Genomic DNA, 18,883 nt, shown 5'->3' with positions numbered 1-18,883 from the left:
GGCTGTCATGTGGGAAGTAATAGAGTGGAAGAAGAAGGAGAAGGGGTGGGAAAGCAGATGGGCACTTCTCCTGTGTGCCCTGGCTGGGAATCAAATCCAGGACTTCCACACCTGGCTGACACTCTACTGCTTAGCCAACCAGCTAGGGCTGTCTGCTTCTATTTTTAGATCAGTTAGTAGATATCCTATATAATTTGGTGCTCCTTGGTTTAGTACATATATATTAAGAAGTATTATATCTTCTTGATACTATGTCCCCTTTATCATTATGATATGTCCATCTTTGTTTGGTTACCTTTGTTGCCTTGAAGTCAGCATTATCAGATATAGGTATAGGTACACCTGCTTTTCTTTGGATATTATTTGCTTGGATAATTGTTTTCTAACCTTTAACTTTGAATCCACTTTTGTCCTTGCAGCTTAGATGTGTCTCAGGAAGACAGCACATGATTGTGTTTTGCTTTTTGATCCAATCGGCTATTCTGTGTATCTTTATTTGTGAGTTCAGTTCAATTACATTTAGGGTAATTATTGTCTTTTGAGCATTTTTATAGCCATTAAATATTTTGTTTTCTGGTAGCTCTGTGTGTTGTTTGGTTCTTCTCTTTTTTGTTTCTGTCAGTTGTGTTTGTTTGGTTGTATTCTATACATCCTTTTCTATTGCAACTGGAGCCATTCTAGCAGTTGAGGCAGAGGCCACAGAACCATCCTCAGCAAACAGGCCAGCTTTACTCCAATGGAGCCTTGGCTGCAGAAGGGGAAGAGAGAGATATAGAGAAAGGATAGGGGCAAGGGTGGAGAAGCAGATGGGCACTTCTCCTATCTGCCTTGGCTGGGAAATGAACTCAGGACTTCTACATGCCGGGCCTGTTTCTTATTTTTTTAAGTTATGTGTTTCAGTAGTGACTTCTTTTGTGGGTGGCTGCCATTAGCTTATTAAGAGAAAAATTGTCATATGTGTAAGAGTCCTTTATCTTATTAAAGCTTCTGCACTCTGTTCTCCTTTGCTTCTGTAGATCTTTATTCTCTCCCCATTTATGTTATTGTTGTCACAGATTATCCTTGTTTTTATTGTGACCTTTTTTGAGCTTTCACTTGTAGTTTTGATTTGTTTTGTTCTCTATATCTGATTGACTAACCCTCTTGAGTATTTCCTGCAGTGAGGTTGTCTGGTGATAAAGTCCCTCAGCTTCTATATTCTTTTAAATGTTTTTATTTCTCCTTCATATTTGAAGGATTATTTTGATGGATATTGTATTCTTGGCTGGTAATTCTTTTCTTTCAGTACATTGAATGTTTGGAACCACTCTCTTCTGGCCTTTAGAGTTTTTTTCTGAGAAGTCTGATGATAACCTTAATGGGCCTTTCTTTTTATGGTATGTTCTTCTTTTCCCTCGCTCTCTTGAAGATTCTTTCTTTGTCATTAATTTTTGACAATTTTATTATGATGTGCCTTGGAGTAGGTGTGTTTAGTTTGCAGTAATTCGGCATTCTGTTTGTTTTCTGGATTCAAGGCGCTAACTCTTTCCATAGGTTTGGAAAATTCTCACCAGTTATTTGTTTGAATAGGCCTTGCATTCTCTTTTTTCTCTATTCTTCTTTGGATACACCCATTATTCTTATATTATTTTTTCTGATGTAATCAGACAATTCTTGTAGAGTTCTCTCAGTTTTTTTTTTAACTCGTGAATCTGTCCTCTTCTCTCTGTAGCATCTCTAGTTGCCTGTCTTTGATATTGATTTTTTCCTCTATCTGGCTTGGTCTATTAGCTAAACTTGCTACCTCAGTATTCAATTCATTTATTGAGTTCATTATTTCTGGGTTTTTTTTTTTTTTTTAGAAACAGAGAGAGAGTCAGAGAGAGGGATAGAACAGAGACAGACAGACAGGAACGCAGAGAGATGAGAAACATCAATCATCAGTTTTTTGTTGTGACACCTTAGTTGTTCATTGATTGCTTTCTCATATGTGCCTTGACCACGGGCCCTCAGCAGATTGAGTAACCCCTTGATCAAGCCAGCAACCTTGGGTCCAAGCTGGTGAGCTTTTGCTCAAACCAGATGAGCCCGCACTCAAGCTGGCGACCTTGGGGTCTCAAACCTGGGTCCTTGGCATTCCAGTCCAATGCTCTATCCACTACACCACCACCTGGTCAGGCCATTCTTTCTCTTTTTAAAGTTTCAGTCTCCTCAGTGAAGTATTTGTTTTGTTCATTAATTTATTTTTTGAGTTCATTAAGTTGCCTCTTGATGTCTTCTTACATCTTGTTGAGTATTTTCAGAACTTCAATTTTGAATCCTCTATCATTTAACTCCAATGTTTCCATGTGATTGAAATTTTTTTCTGGAGATTTTTCATTTTCTTTTTCAACTAAATCTCTTTCTTGTGTCTCTATGGTATTCATATTTTTCTTTCTTGATGGCATTTGAGAGTGGTATTGTTAAGAACTCTAACAAAAGAACAACTAAAAAAATTAAAAAAATATATTTTAAAATTATGACAAATAACGAAGAAAAGCCACAGAAAAAAGATCAAAATCAAACAAAAAATTAAAAACCAAGCACCTTCAAAAAATAAAAATAAAATATATAGAAGTGAATAAAAATAAAATTCAAAAAAGAAAAAGTGAAGAAAAGAATAAGGAAAAAAAGGAAAACAAAAGAAAAATAAGTTTTGGTTTTGAGAGGTTTCTTCCAGTATGTATTGCTGTATTACAAGTTTTAACTCTGTGAAGTTTCTGGGTTGTTTCTACTGAGATGTTCTTGTCACAATGATGTAGGCAGGGCTGCAGATGCATTGGTGTGTGGGGTATGTTGTGAGAGGTTTATATCATAGCTTTGGACTTATGACTTACATTTTATGGCTTCAGCTTTCTGCTTTACAGCTCTAACAATGGCAATCTCAGCCTTCCTGGTGCTTCTTTCCACATATTAACAGAACTGGAGATCTGACGTGGAGTACCTCTGTTATTTAGGGAAGAGAGTGGCTCTGGAAAGCTAGCTTTGTGGTTGTCTCTGCCACTCTCTGTTTTGTGTTTTTAGGAAGCTAGGATCTGGGAGGCTGGGAGCTGTACTTTATTTTTCTCTATCTCTGCTGAATGGGGGTTGCAGGCAGACTGTGGGAACATTGGTTGTGACCCCACGCTCTTGCCCCTTTGGATTATCTCCCCTTCTGCCCCTCTATATCACTGTTCATCCTGACATAATGAGATCCAGTCACTTCGAGTTTTTCTCTCTGTACCCCTCAGACAAAATCCAGAGAACCTGAGCTTAACTCCTTCCAGTAGTCCACCAGAGAAGAAAACGCAACACTTCATATTTGTCTTTTTTTCTATCCAAAAACCACCAGAAATGCATTTTATCTTCTGCCCCCCTTTTCACCCTGTCCCATCTTTAGTCCATTCATTGTGTGGATCTTTTTGGAGCACCTGTGAGCATACCTGGGGTTTTTTTGCTTCACTATAGTTGTTCAATTTGTTGAAATTTCAAGGGAAGAGATCAGGGGTATCTGTCATGTCATCATTAATCTCTGGAAGCATATCTTAAGAAAATTGGGCCCTTTTATGGAGTTTATGTCAGCTCTATGCTGAAGAAACCTTATTCTTTCACAATATTTGGCCCCTCCCACACACACTGAGGAACAGAAAATATTGACACAAACAGTGAACAGAGTGATAGCTGCAAACAGTTAGCCCATGGCAGGTTAGAAAACAAATTGTACATCAACATGTACCTGAATTCTGAGCAAGAGTACTCAAGACCAACACAATCAGTAATGTGTGGCTGACTGCACCAAGGGTAGACTCAACTAGCCACAAAAATAGCATGTTCCAAAGAGTATTACATACCCTGATGAGAATAGGAGAGACACTGCCCAGTGTCTAATACATGTGATCATGGTTGACCCTTAGAGCCAGCAAGACTGAAGGGTCAACTCCACTCATGAAAGAGCTAACAGCATTTAAGACTCACATACAAAAGGAGGGTACATAGCCTCAAGAAACATTCATAGAGCAAGGTGTTCAGATGGACTGGAAGTCAGTACTACTGAGCCTACCTTGCTCATGAAGATGTCACAACAAGTTTGGGAGTCAGCCCTGGCTGCTTAGCTCAGTTAGATAACAGTATAATCTCAAGACAGCAAGGTTGCAGCTTTGGTCCCTGGTCAGGGAACACACAAAAAGCAACCAAAAGATGCATGACTGAGTGGAACATCAGATGATGGCCTCACCTCATTCCTCTCCTCCTTTTCTCTCTCAGTGTCTCTAAAATTAAGAAAAAAAATTAAAAAATTAACCCCTGTTCAGATAGCTCAGTTGATTAGAGTATCATCTCTGAGTGTTGTGTTTTTCAGGTCTAATTTCTTGGTCAGGGAACACACAAAAGCAGCTTGATGTTCCTGTCTCCCTCTTTCTTTGCCTCTCTCTCAAAAAAAAATTGGGGAGTCAGAACAGAGCTACCTAATACACAAAACAAGCAGACAGAAATATGACCCAAATGAATCAACAAGAAAAATTCCTGGCAAAAGAAATGAAATGGAAGTAACCAAACTACCAAACTCAGAGTTTAAAATAATGGTTATTAGAATGCTCAAGAATCTTAGAGCAAGAATGCATAGTCACCATGAAAATAGTAATCATTAAAAAGCATAGTGAAACCATAAAAAAGAACCAGTCAGATATGGCAAAGACAGTATCTGAAATGGAGACTGCACTAGAAGGAATCAATAGCAGATTGGATGAAGCAGAGGATCAAATCACTGATTTTAGAGGACAAGATAATTATAAGCACAGAAGCAGAGCAGGAGAAAGAGGCTCAAAATGTCTTAGGAAACTCTAAAATACCTCTGACAACATGAAGGAAAACAATGCCTGCATCATAAGGGTTTCTGAAGGAGAAGAGAATAAACAAGGAATAGAAAGAACTTGTTTGAAAAAATTATAGCTGAAAATTCCCTAAATTGATGAAGGAAAAAGTCACACAAGTTAAAGAAGTACAGATAATCCCATTAAATGTAAATCCAAGAGGCCTACACCAAGACACATCATAAATAAAATGCCAAAGATAAGAAACAAAGATAGAGTATACTAAAACCTGCAAGAGAAAGGCTATTAATTACCTACAAAGGAATCCCTATAAGTCTCACATTTGACTTCTCAACAGAAACCCTTCAGGCCAGATGTGATTGACAAGAAATATTCAAAATGATGGAAAACAAGTACCTACAACCAAGAATACTCCATCCAGTAGAGCTTATCATTTAAAATTGAAAGAGAAATAAAGAGCTTCCTAGACCAAAAAACAAAAAGAAATTGGCCCAGGCTGGTTTGCTCATCAGTAGAGCATTGACCTAGCATGTGCAAGTACCAGGTTCAATTCAGGGTCAGGATACACAGGAGAGGAAATCATCTGATTCTTCCCCCCTTGCCCTCCCTTCTCTCTCTCTCTTCCCCTACCTCACCCATGGCTCCACAGATTTGAGCACATTAGCACCAGCTGCTGAGGATAGCTTCATTGAACCTCTGTCTAAAGCAATAGAAATTGCTTTGTTGTAAGTAGCCCCAGATGGGCAGAACATTGGCCCCAGACAGGGGTTGCTGGGTGGATCCTGGCCAGGGTGCATGCAGTAGTCTGCCTCTCTATGTATCTACCCTACTCTCACTTAAAAAAAAAGGAATAAGAAGTTCGTAACCACCAAACCAGTAATGCAAAAAAATGTTAAGTGACTTGTTATATAAAGAAGGAAGAAGAAGAAGAAGAAAAAGGAAGAAAAAGAAGAAGAAGAAGAAGAAAATTGAGAGAAAGAGGATTATAGACTTAAAGAATAATATGGCAATAAGTAAGTGCATGTTAATAATAACCTTAAATGTAAATGGATTAAATGATCCAAACAAAGGGTATATGATAGGTGTTTGGATAAGAAAACAAATCCCATATACACATAGACTAAAAGTAAAGAGATGAAAAAAAATATTTCATACAAATGAAAAAAAAATAACTGGGGAGCAGTACTTATATCTGACAAAATAGTCCTTAAAATGGAGACTATAATAGGAAACAAACTAGGTCAATACATAATGATAAAAGAAGCAATCCAAGAAGAATATATAACCATTGTAAATATTTAGGCACTCAATATAAGGGCACTGAAACATATAAAGCAGATTTTGATGGACATAAAGAAAGAGATTGTCAATAATGCAATAATAGTAGCGAATTTTAACACCCTACAATCATTAATGGATAAATCCTCCAGACAGAAATTCAACAAAAAAACTGGCCTTAAATGACACACTAGATCAACTGTATTTAATTGATATGTTCAGAACATTTCATCCCAAAGCAGCAAAATATGTTTTTTTCAAGTGTTCATGGTACATTTTCTGGGATAGAGCACATGTTAGGACACAAAACAAGTTTCAATAAATTTAGGAAGAGAGAAATTATATAAAACATCTTCTCTGACCACAATGACATGAGACTAGAAATAAACCACAATAGGAAAACTGAAAAACAAACACTTGGAGGCTAAATAACATGTTATTAAATAATAAATGAGTTAACAATGAGATCAAGTAAGAAATAAAAAATTTCCTTGAAACAAATGAAAATGAACATACAGCAACCCAAAATCTGTAACATATAGTGAAAGCAGTCCTGAAAGGGAAGTTCATAACATTACTGGCATACCTCAAGAAGTAAGAAAAAACTCAAATAAACTATCTAACCCTGCACCTAAAAGAGCTAGAAAAAAATGACAAAGCCCAGAAGAAGTAGAAGGAAGGAAATAATAAAGACCAGAACAGAAATAAATGACAGAAAGGTTAAAAAAAATACAAAAGATTAATGAACTAAAAGTTGGTTCTTTGAAAATGTAAATAAGATTGATGAAACTTAAACTAGACTCATCAAAAGAGAAAGAGAGAGGCTCAATTCGTTGGAGCATCCCAGAGCACAGAGGTTGCTGGTTGATCCCCAGTCAGGGCACATACAGAACAGTTTAATGTTTCTGTCTCTCTGTCTCCCTCTCCTTGCTGCTCTCTTAAAAAAATCCACAATAAAGCATGAGGTTGTTAAAAGAAGGAAAATAAAAGAAAAAGGAGAGAAGACCCAAATAAATAAAATTAGAAATAAAAGACTAGAAGTAACAACTGACATCACAGAAAATACAAAGGATTATAAGAAAATACTATGAAGAAGTATATACCAAATAATTGGACAACCTAGGCAAAATGGATAAATTCCTAGATTATACAATCTTCCAAACTGAATCTGGAAGAATCAGAAAACCTGAGTAGACCAATTACAACAAATGAAATTGAAATAGTTATCAAAAAACTCCTAGCAAACAAATGTTGTCCTGGACCAGATGACTTCACAAGCAAATTTAGCAAACATTCTAAGAAGAACTAATACCTATCCTCAAGCTATTCCAAAAAATTCAGGAGTAGAGAAGACTTGTAAGCACATTTTACAAGGTGAGCATTATTCTAATTCAAAAACTAGGTAGAAACACTACAGAGAAAGATAACTATAGGCTAATATCTTTGATGAACAAACATGCTAAAATTCTCAACAAAATATTAGCAAACCAGTTTCAGCAATACATTGAAAAGATCATATGTCATGATCAAGTGGGATTGCTTTCTTATTTTTTTTGTGACAGAGACAGAGAGAGACTGAGAAAGGGTTAGGAACAGACAGACAGGAAGGGAGAGAGATGAGAAGCATCAATTCTTTGTTGTGGCACCTTAGTTGTTCATTGATTGCTTTCTCATATGTGCCTTGACCGTCGGGCTACAGCAGACTGAGTGACCCCTTACTGAAGCCAGTGACCTTGCACTCAAGCTGGTGAGCCTTGCTTAAACCAGATGAGCCCACGCTCAAGCCAGAGACCTTGGGGTTTCAAACTTGAGTCCTCTGCATCCTAGTCCGATGCTCTATCCATGGTACCACCATCTGGTTAGGCAAGTAGGATTTATTCTGAGGAGACAAGTCTGGTACAGTATTTGCAAATCAATAAATGTGATTTGTAACATAAAATAAAGTTTAAGAATTACATAATCATATCAATAGATGCAGAAAAAGCATTTGATAAAATGCTACAGAGGTAGCATTTATCATCAAAACCCTCAGCAAAGTGGGAGTAAAGGGAACATACCTCAACATAGTAAAGGACATATATGACAGCCAACATCATACTCAATGTGCAAAACTAAAAACAGTTCCCTTAAGATGAAAAACAAAATATGGTGTCTCCTTTCACCACCCTTACTCAACATAGTACTAGAAGTCCTATCCACAGCAATCAGAAAAGAATAAATAAAATGCATCTGAATTTGAAAGGAAGAGGTAAAACTATCATTATTTACTGATGACATTATATTGTACATAGAAGCCTTAAAATCTCAGCCAAAAACCCACTGGACTTGATAAATAAATTTGGCAAAATGAAGCAAATAAAATTAATATTCAGAGATTAGTAGTATTTTGAATAATGAATTATCAGAGAAATTAAGGAAAGATTCCCATTCACCATTGCAACAACAGAAATATAAAGTACCTAGGAATAAATTTAACCAAGGAGGTAAAGGACTTGTACTCTGAAAATTATAAAACATTGAAAAAAAATTAAAGGAAGATACAAAAAAGTGGAAGTATATATATACTGTTTATGGATAAGAAGAATTATCATGAAAATATTCATACTACCCAAAACATTTTATAGATTCAATGTAATTCTTATTAAAATATCAGTGGCATACTTTAAAGATCTAGAATAAATATTCTAAAAATTTATATGGAACCAAAAAAGAACCCGAATAGCCTCAGCAATCTTGAAACTGAAGAACAAAGTGGGAGGTATCACACTTACTGATAGCAAGCTATACTACAAGGACATTGTACTCAAAACAACTTGGTACTTGCATAAGAACAGGTATATAGATCAACAGAACATAACAGAGAACCCAGAAATAAACCTATGCCTTTATGGTCAATTAATATTTGACAAAAGAGGCATGTGTGTACAATGGAGTAAAGACAGTTTCTTTAATTAACGGTGTTGGGAAAATTGGACAGGTACATGTAAAAAATGAAACTAGACCACCCACTTGCACCATTTACAAAAATAAACTCAAAATGGATAAAGAAGAATTAAATGTAAGTTGTAAAACGTTAAAGATTTTGGAAGAAAACACAGGCAGTAGACTCTTACACACCTCTTGAAGCAGTATTTTTGCGTTCCTCGGGCAACTGAAATGAAGGACAGTAAACAATTGGGACTATATCAATCTAAAAAGCATTTTCACAGTAAAAGACAACATTAACAAAACAAAAAGACAACCCACTCAATGGGAGAATGTAATTGCAGATACACCTGATAAGAGGTTAGTAACCAAAATTTATAAAGGACTTCTAAAACTCAACACCAAGAAGGTAAACAATCCAATTGAAAAATAGGCAAAGGTACTGAAAGGACCAAAAAGGACATACAAATGGAAAATAGGTATATGAATAAAAGCTCAACTGTCGCTAATCATTAGTGAAATGCAAATTAAAACCACCATGAAATATCACCTCACATCTGTCAAAATGACTTTCATTAACAAATTAACATACAATAAGTGCTGGCGTGGGTGTGAAGAATAGGAAACCCTCCTGTACTCCTGGGGGAAAAGCAGAGTCCTACAGCCACTGTGGAAAACTGTGGCATTTTCTCAAAACATTAAAAATAGAACTGTCTTTTGACTCAGTTATCTCACCTGTAGGAATATATCCTAAGAATACCAAATCACTGATTCAAAAGAAGATATACACCTCCATGTTTGTTGCAGCATTGTTTACAAAGACAGAATTTGGAAACAGCCCAAGAGTTTAACAGTGAATGAATGGATAAAAAAGCTGTGTACATTTACACAATGGAATACTGTGGCACCATGATAAAGAAAGAAATCTTACCTTTTGTGATGGTGAGGAGCCACTGCGCCACCTCACCCGCAGGTGTTGTAAAGTACCAAAAGCTACAGAATTAATATTAATATTTTGGGAGGCTTGAAGAACATTTTATTAATTTGGGTTAAGGTGTGCAGAGAAACTGTGAGAAATAGTCCCTGTACTGTGTGATTGGCATGACCAGGATGGCCCTTGGCATTGTATTGTAAATGCAAAAGGGAGGAAAACATGGATTCCCAGACATTCCATGATGCCTGTGGGGAAAGGGGTGAATGGCTAGCCAGGTACAGGGAGAGAAAAGCCAAAATAAACCTTTTATAATAGCAATGACTTGTAAATTTTGTTTTCTCCAAAATAATGTATGGCTTGCAAATTGAACGTGGTCCTATCATGTTAAAGGACATGTGACTATAACCAATAGTGGTAAGGGGCTCCTAATTACAATTTTTGCTTCTGTACTTCCCACTTACAAAACTATAAAAACTAAGTAGAACAAAGGGCTGGTGCACTCTCCCTCAGATGTCTGTCGGAGTTGCCGCTGCATGGCCAAGCTAGACAATAAAGCTTTGATGTGTAATTGATGGACTTTGTTCCTGTCTTCAATGTTTCGGGTCCCTCTGGATTAGGCTTAACAATGGCATGGATGGACCCAGGGATTATTATGCTAAGTGAAATAAGTTGGGCAGAGAAAAACAAATATCATATGATTTCACTTATATGTGGAATCTAATAAACACAATAAACTGAGGAAAAAATAAAAACAGAGGCAGAGTCACAGGGAATGGATAGAGAGTTGTCAGAGGGAAGGAGGAAGAGGTGACAGGATCAGAGGATGTATTAGCCAAATTATATAGACATAACACATAGACACAGAGTAGGCTTAAGAAAGGTGGGATGGAGGTAAGAGGGAGAAGGGTAAAGGGGGCAGGATGCGGTGGTTAGGAGGTGTTATATTGAATGTGACACTTGAAATCATATCAACACAATAAATTAAAAATAAAATAAATATAAAAATGAAATGCTCAAGCGGGTTTGAATGTGGCTTAAAGTCTCTTAAAATCTCAAAAGCGTAAAGCCATTCATGGTCGACATGCAACTGACTGCTCAACAGCCTGGCTGAGTGAATCTGTGTATAGCCTGGATACTCTGGTTAATTCTCTGGAAATATGAATGGAACTTTCAGGATTGAGTGGTGGAAAACGTACTCCCTCAACTACTTTATGAGTTTCTTTCATCAAACCAGAGTCCTCTCTCAGTTTTTGGGCTGGGAATCTTAGAGTCATTTTTCAGTCTCCAATACCCATACTCTTCCACTAACTCATAGAAAAGTGCCACTGATTCAACTTTCTTTTTAAAATGTCTCTTGGATACATCTCTTCCTTTTTGTTTTCACTGCTACCTCCTTCATCCAGTACCCTGTGATCTTAGCTCTGAAACACTCCAATCACCTCCACATTCTTTTGTTGACCCCATGCTCTCCTGTTGAAGCTTTACTCCTAGAAATATTTTCCAAAAACAATCAGAATCTTTCTCTTCTGCTTTCTGACTTTGCTCCCTGAGTCAAATCTAAGCTTTCCCATTTGATTTTTCAAGATCTTAACTAATCTATTTATATCTAACTTTCAGCTTTTCAGTGCCTAATGAGCACAGCCTGGGTCAATAGCTGTTGAGAAGTATCTGCTTCTTGTGGACTTGATATAACATTGGATAAATAGACTGATAAGATAAAAGAATAAGCCCACAGACAGACCCACATGTATATAAAATCTGATTTATGATGGAGGACTCATTGCACTGGAGTGGGGAGGCAATAGTCTTCTTAATCAATTGTGCAGGGACAATTAGGTATTCACAAGGATAAAAAATGAAATAGGACTCCTACTGCACATCACACACAAAAAATCAAGTCCATGTGGATTGAAGTCTTAAATGTGAAAGGTAAGACTATAAAGCTTTTAGTAGATCATAAAGGAGAATATCTTCATGACCTAAGGGTAGGTAAAGTGGTTTTTGTGTGTGTGGGTTTGTTTTTTTTAGCGAGAGAGAGAGAGACAGACAGACAGACAGACAGGAAGGGATAGGTATGAGAAGCATCAAGTCATATTGTGGCACCTTAGTTGTTGATTGATTGCCTTCTCATATGTACCTTGACTGGGAAGCCCCAATCATGCCAGTGCCCCTTGCTCAAGCCAGCAACCTTGGTCTAAAGCCAGTGACTATGAGGTTATGTCTATGATCCCAAGCTGGCAACCTCACACTCAAGCTGGTGAACCTGTGCTCGAGCAGGATTAGTCCATGTTCAAGCTGGTGACCTCTGGGTTTTGAACCTAGGTCCTCAGCATCCCAGGCCAATGCTCTATCCACAGGGTCACAACCTGGTCAGGTTATATTTCCTAAATATGACATGGAAAATACTAAGCAAAAGAAAAAGATGGACCAGCTGGACTACATTAAAATGAAAAATTTATATTTTTCAAAAGGTAGTATGAAGAGACTAAAACATAATTCACAAATTGAAAAAAAGGAATCTGAAATGCATAATTGACAAAGGACTTATATCCAGAACATATTTTTAAAGTCCTACAAGTTATTAACAAAAAGACAGAAGCCTAATAGAAAAATTGGTAAAAGACTTAGTGATTTATAAGCCAAGAAATTGAAATGCCTAGTAAGTGTGAAATGCAATTTGATTTTTAATAATGAAAGAAATACAAATGAAAACCACAATGAGATCCACTAATTACCCACCAAAATGGCTAAAATTTTTTTTAAAGATTTTATTTATTGATTTTACAGAGAAAGGAGGGTGGGATGAGAGGTAGTTGTTTTACTCTAGCTGTTCATTGGTTGCTTGCCCTATGTGCCTTGACTGGGCAAGCCCAGGGTTTCAAACCAGTGACCTGAGCATTCTAGGTCAGAACTCTATCTACTGCACCACCACAGGCCAGGCCAGAATAGCTAAAATTAACAAGTGTCAGTGAGAATGTGGAGCCCCTGGTATACACTACTGGAGAGGGGAGTACACAATGGAATAAGCACTTGGGAAAAGTTTGTATTATCTAGTAAAGTTGAAGACAGCCACACCAACTGACCCAGTAATTTCACTCCTTTTACATATGCTAGGGAAATGAGTACTCACATACATCAGGACACATGGACAACAATGTTTACAGTATCCAAAGCCTGGAATCATCCAACTGTCCATTGCAGTAGAATGGGTAAATAGAGTATGATGCATTCATACAAAAAGTAAACTAAAAATGAATATTGAGAAATCTTAAAAGCATAATATTAAGGGAAAGAGTTTGGATAAAACGGAATGTAGAGAAAGCTTCAATCTTTTTAGAGAATATATAATAATTCTGAACAAAATGTTGGTAGAAATATGAATGGTAAAGGCCATTTTAATGAGGTCTCTCTTGGAAATAAGGAACATGTTTCTGGAAACTGAAGAAAAGGTGATCCTTTTTATAAAGTGGCAAAGAAATTGGCTGAATTATATCTATGTTCAAGTATTTGTGGAAAGTAGGATTTGCAAGTGATGAAATTGGGTATTTAGTTGAAGCAATTTCTAATCAACGTGTTGAAGGCATGGCTTGTAGTAAAATGGGAGAAAAGAGAGATGACTTACTTAAATATGGAACTGCTAAGCAAAAAAGCAGACCTTGAAGATCTGGAAAATTATTAATCTTTTCATAGAGTAGAAAATGAGAGCACTAAGCGTGTGTCCAAGCAATCCTTTGATAAAGAGGTTAGTATGGATATAAAGTATGGACTTAATCACCTATCTCAACAGAGGCTGGGAATAGAGATGGTATTATATTAGCAGAAATATTGCCAACTGGGACTAAAGGGAACAGAGAAAATGAGACAAAAGGAAAAAAGGATGTTAAAATTCTTAGACTCTACAAGACTGAATTATAATGCTAATCAGCTTCAAAGTAAGGGAAGAAGAATCTGGCAGGTGATTCAGAGGTCATCAGGGTTGCCCAACCAGCATAGGCCTAGAGGGCAGGAAAGGAAGGGCATGGCTGCCTCCACCTAAGTTTCAAATCATATGGTAACCAAGCCTTGGGACTCCAGCCAAGGAAAGACTCCACAGGGGCAGGGCCCAGATAGAGAGCTACTCTGGGCCTGAAAAACAGAACATCAAGCCAAGAAAGATTATTCTGGAGCCTATGGCTTATTGTTTGCCTTGTAAATTCTGGGAATCACTTGGGACCCATTTACCCCTTCCTTCTCTTCTATGTCTCTCTTTTGGAATGGGACTATCTATCCTGTGCCTATCTTTGTGTATTATGTAAACACAGAACTTGTTTGGTTTCACAGGTTCATGGTTGAAAATAAATTTTTCTAAGGATTAATTGTCTTGAGTCTCACTCAGCGGTGATTTAGATTTAGATGAAATTTAGGTGGGACTTGGGACTTAGACTTTACAGTTAATGTTGGAACAGTTAGTACTTTGGGGGTTATTGAGTGGCATAAATGTATTTTGCATATGAGAAGGATAAGAATTTTGGGGTGACAGGGGCAGAATGTTATTGATTGAATGTTTGCATCCCCCTATCTATTTATCTCTCTATCAACCCATCCATCTCTGTCTATCTAATCTCCTATTGATTCTGTTTCTTTGTGGAACTCTGAGCCAGGTGATGACTCTGAACATTCCTAGGGCATTGATTCATTAGAGATATTGGTGTGTAGTGTTTTGGTTTTTTTCATGCTTTCCTTGTCAGGTTTTGGTATGAGGATTATGTTGACCTCATAAAATGTGTTAGGGATTATTGCTTCTTCTTCTGTTTTTTGGATGACTTTGAGAAGGATAGTTACCAAATCTTTTTTGAATGTTTTATAGAGTTCACTAGTGTAGGCATCTGGTCCTGAATTTTTATATTTGGGAAGGTTTTTGATACTTGTTTCTATTTCTTTCTTGCTTATAAGTATATTTAAGTTTTCCACTTCTTCATGACTCAGTCTAGAAAGATTGTATAGTTCTAGGCATTTATTCATTTCCTCTAGGTTGTTGAATTTGGTGGCATAAAATCTTTCATAGTATTCTATTATGATCCTTTGTATATCTGTGATGTTTATGGTAATTTCTCCTTTTTGAATTTTGTTTATAAGAGTCCCTTCTCTTTCTTCCTTAGTGCGTCTAGCCAAGGGATTTTCAATTTTATTAATTTTTTCAAAGAACCAACTCTTTGTTGTATTAAATTTTTCTATAGTTTTTTTTTTGTTCTCTATTTTATTTAGCTCTGCACTGACTTTTACTATTTCTTTCCTTCTGCTGATTTTAGGTTGTCTTTTTTTTTTTCTAGTTCCTTAAGGTGTGATGTTAGCTTGTTTAGTTGGGATCTCTCTGGTTTCTTGATATAAGCCTGTAGTGATATAAACTTCCCTCTTATTACTGCTTTTGCTGCATCCAGAAATTTTGATATGTCATGTCATTATTCTTGTTTGTCTGTATATATTTCTTGATCTTCCTGCTTTTATTTCTTCTTTGGCCCAGTCATTTTTTAGAAATATGTTGTTTAATTTCCACTTTTTTGTGGGTTTTTTTTACTTCTTTTTTGCAGTTAAATTTTAATTTCAAAGCCTATGGTCATAAAATATGCTTTATATAATTTCAATCTTTCTGAATTTGTTGATTTTAGTTTTGTGACCCAAAATATGGTCTATCTTTAAGAATGTTCAATACACAATGGAGAAGAATTTATTATCTGATGTTCTGAGATGAAATGTTATAAATGTCTATTTTGTACATTTGATCTAGTGTGTTGTTTAAGGCTGATATTTCTTTATTGATTTTTCTGTTTGGATGATCTATCTGAAGCTGTCAGTGATTTGCTGAGTTCTCCAAGTATGACTGTGTTGTTCTCTTCTATTTTTAGATAAGCTAGTAGATGCCTTATATATTTTGGTGCTCCCTGATTAGGTGCATATATATTAAGAAGTGTTCTGTCATCTTAATACAATGTCCTCTTTATCATTATGAAATGTCTCTTTGTCTCTGGTTACCTTTGTTGTCTTGAAGTTAGCATTGTCAGATAGGAACATGGCCACACCTGCTTTTCCTTGGATATTATTTGCTTGGATAATCATTTTTCATTATTTTTGATCCACTTTTGTCCTTGCAGCTTAGATGTATCTCTTAAAGGCAGAATATAGTTGAGTTTTGCTTTTAGATCCAATCTGCTACTCTGTGCCTCTTTATTGGTGAGTTCAATCCACTTACATATAGGGAATTATTGACACTTGAGGATTTTCTATAGCCAACTTATATTTTGTTTTTTGGTAGTTCTGTGTCTTGTTTTGTTCTTTTTTTTCTGTCTGTTGTTTTTGTTTGGTGGTATTCCATACTTTTTTCCCCTGTTTCTTATTTTTTTAACCTGTATGTTTCAGTATTGGTTTTTTCATTGGTGGTTACTATTAGGTTATTAAGATAAAAATGTTAATATATACAAGAGTCCTTGTATTATGAGTGCTTCTGCACTCCATTCTTCTTTATTACTGCCGATCTTTATCCTCTCCCCTTTTATGTTATTGTTGTGACAGATTTTCCTTGTTTTTTTGTGGCCTCGTTGGAGGTTTTACTTTTAGTTTTGATTAGTTTTGTTTTTTTGTATCTGGTCAAATGACTCCCTTGAATCTTTCCTGTAGTGGGTGTTTTCTGGCGATAAATTCTCTCAGCTTCTTTATGTCTACAAAAATTTTTATTTCTCCTTCATATTTGAAGAATAACTGATGGATAAAGTATTCCTTGTTGGTAATTCCTCTGTTTTAGTAGTTTGAATGTTTGGGTCCACTCTCTTCTGGCTAGTGGAGTTTCTGCTGAGAAGTCTTATGATAACCTATTGGGTTTTCCTTTATATGTTACATTCTTCTTTTCCTTAACTTAGTTGAGCAATCTTTCTTTGTCATTAATATTTGACAATTTTTTGATGTGCCTTGTTCTGTTTCATTTGAAGTAAATTGGTATTGTTTGCTTCTTCTTTTTGACAGAGACACAGAGAGAGAGAGAGAGAGTCAGAGAGAGGGATAGATAGGGACAGACAGACAGAAATGGAGACAGATGAGAAGCATCAAATTTTTGTTGTGGCACTTTAGTTTTTCATTGATTGCTTTTTCATATGTGCCCTGACCGAGGGCTACAAACAGACCAAGTAACTCCTTGCTCAAGCCAGCAACCTTGGGCCAAGCTGGTGAGCTTTGCTTAAACCAGATGAACCCACACTCAAGCTGGCAACCTCGGGGTCTCAAACCTGGGTCTTCTGCATCCCAGTCCGATGCTCTATCCACAGTGCCACTGCCTGGTCAGACTGTTTGCTTCTTGAATTCAAGACTCTAACTGTTTCCATAGGCTTGGGAAGTTCTCATCAATGATTTGTTTGAATAGGCTCTCCATTCCTTTTTCCCTCTCTTCTTTTTCTGATATACCCATTATTCTTTTATTGCTCTTTCTGATGCAGTCAGACAATTCTTGAAGAGGTCTCGCTTTTTTTTAAAAAAAATTTGTGAATCTTTCTCCTCTTCTCTCTGTAGCATTTCTTGTCAATGTTACTAAATTTTTCCTCTATCTATCCTTTTCTATTAACTAAACTTGCTACCTCAGTTTTAAATTTATGTATTGAATTTTTTACCTTTGTTTTCAAAGTTTCAGTCTCCTTGGTGAACTCCTTCAGTTGTCTACTGGTGTTTTCTTGCAGCTCATTAAATATTTCAAACTTTAATTTTGAATTCTCTATCTTTTAACTCCAAGCTTTCCATGTGATTGAGATTTTTTTCTGGAGATTTTTTATTTTCTTTCTGAATTACGTCTCTGTCTTGTGTAGCCATGATATTTGATTTATTCTTCTTTGATGGCATTTTAGAGTGGTATTGTCAATAACTTTAACAAAAAAAAACAACTAAAAAATGAAAAATTTAAATAATACAATAAAAATATAAAAATTAAAAAAATAATAGCAAGTAAAAATAAAAATCACAGAAAACAAATATCAAGAATCAAAAATATAAATAAATAAAAAACACCCATATAAAATAGAATGAAAAACATAGAAATTAAAGAAAATTAAATTCAAAGGAGAAGAAACAAATAATAAGAAAAAAATAGATGAAGCCCTGGCTGGTTTGCTCAGTGGTAGAGCGTCAGCCTGGCGTGCAGAAGTCCTGGGTTTGATTCCCGGCCAGGGCACACAGGAGAAGCGCCCATCTGCTTCTCCACCCCTCCCCCTCTCCTTCCTCTCTGTCTCTCTCTTCCCCTCCCACAGCGAGGCTCCATTGGAGCAAAAGATGGCCCGGGCGCTGGGGATGGCTCCTTGGCCTCTGCCCCAGGTGCTAGCATGGCTCTGGTCGCAATAAAGGGACGCCCCGGAGGGGCAGAGCATCGCCCCCTGGTGGGCGTGCCGGGTGGATCCCGGTCGGGCACATGTGGGAGTCTGTCTGCCTGTCTCTCCCCATTTCCAGCTTCAGAAAAATACAAAAAAAAAGAAAGAAAAAAATAGATGAAAGAAAAAAGTAAAAAGAAGGAAAATTAAATTTTAGTTTTGAGAAGTTACTGTTTTTTTTACAGTAGGTGTCACTGTATTATAAGTTTTAGCTTTGTGAAATTCCTGGGCTTTCCTTTGCTGAGATGTTGCTATTGTAATATGTAGGCAGCATCTCAATCACGTTGGTAGGTGGGATGAATTTTCTGGGCTTAATGGTTTTGGCTTTCCACCTTTATGGCTATAGCTCTCCTCCCCATGTCTCAACAGACTAGAGGACTCAATGTGGAGCACCTCTGTTCTTTAAGGGAGAGAGTGACTCTGCAGAGCTAGCTGTAGGGTTTGTCTCTATCAATCTCCATACCCGGTGAAATGAGAAAGGAGGGATCTTTGAGGCTGGGGTGCTGAACTTTACTTTTCTTTGTTTCTGCTGTGTGTGGACT

This window comes from Saccopteryx bilineata, chromosome X (assembly GCF_036850765.1).
Source record: "Saccopteryx bilineata isolate mSacBil1 chromosome X, mSacBil1_pri_phased_curated, whole genome shotgun sequence".
NCBI classification, from domain to species: domain Eukaryota; kingdom Metazoa; phylum Chordata; class Mammalia; order Chiroptera; family Emballonuridae; genus Saccopteryx; species Saccopteryx bilineata.
Note: the sequence above shows the minus strand (reverse complement) of the source record.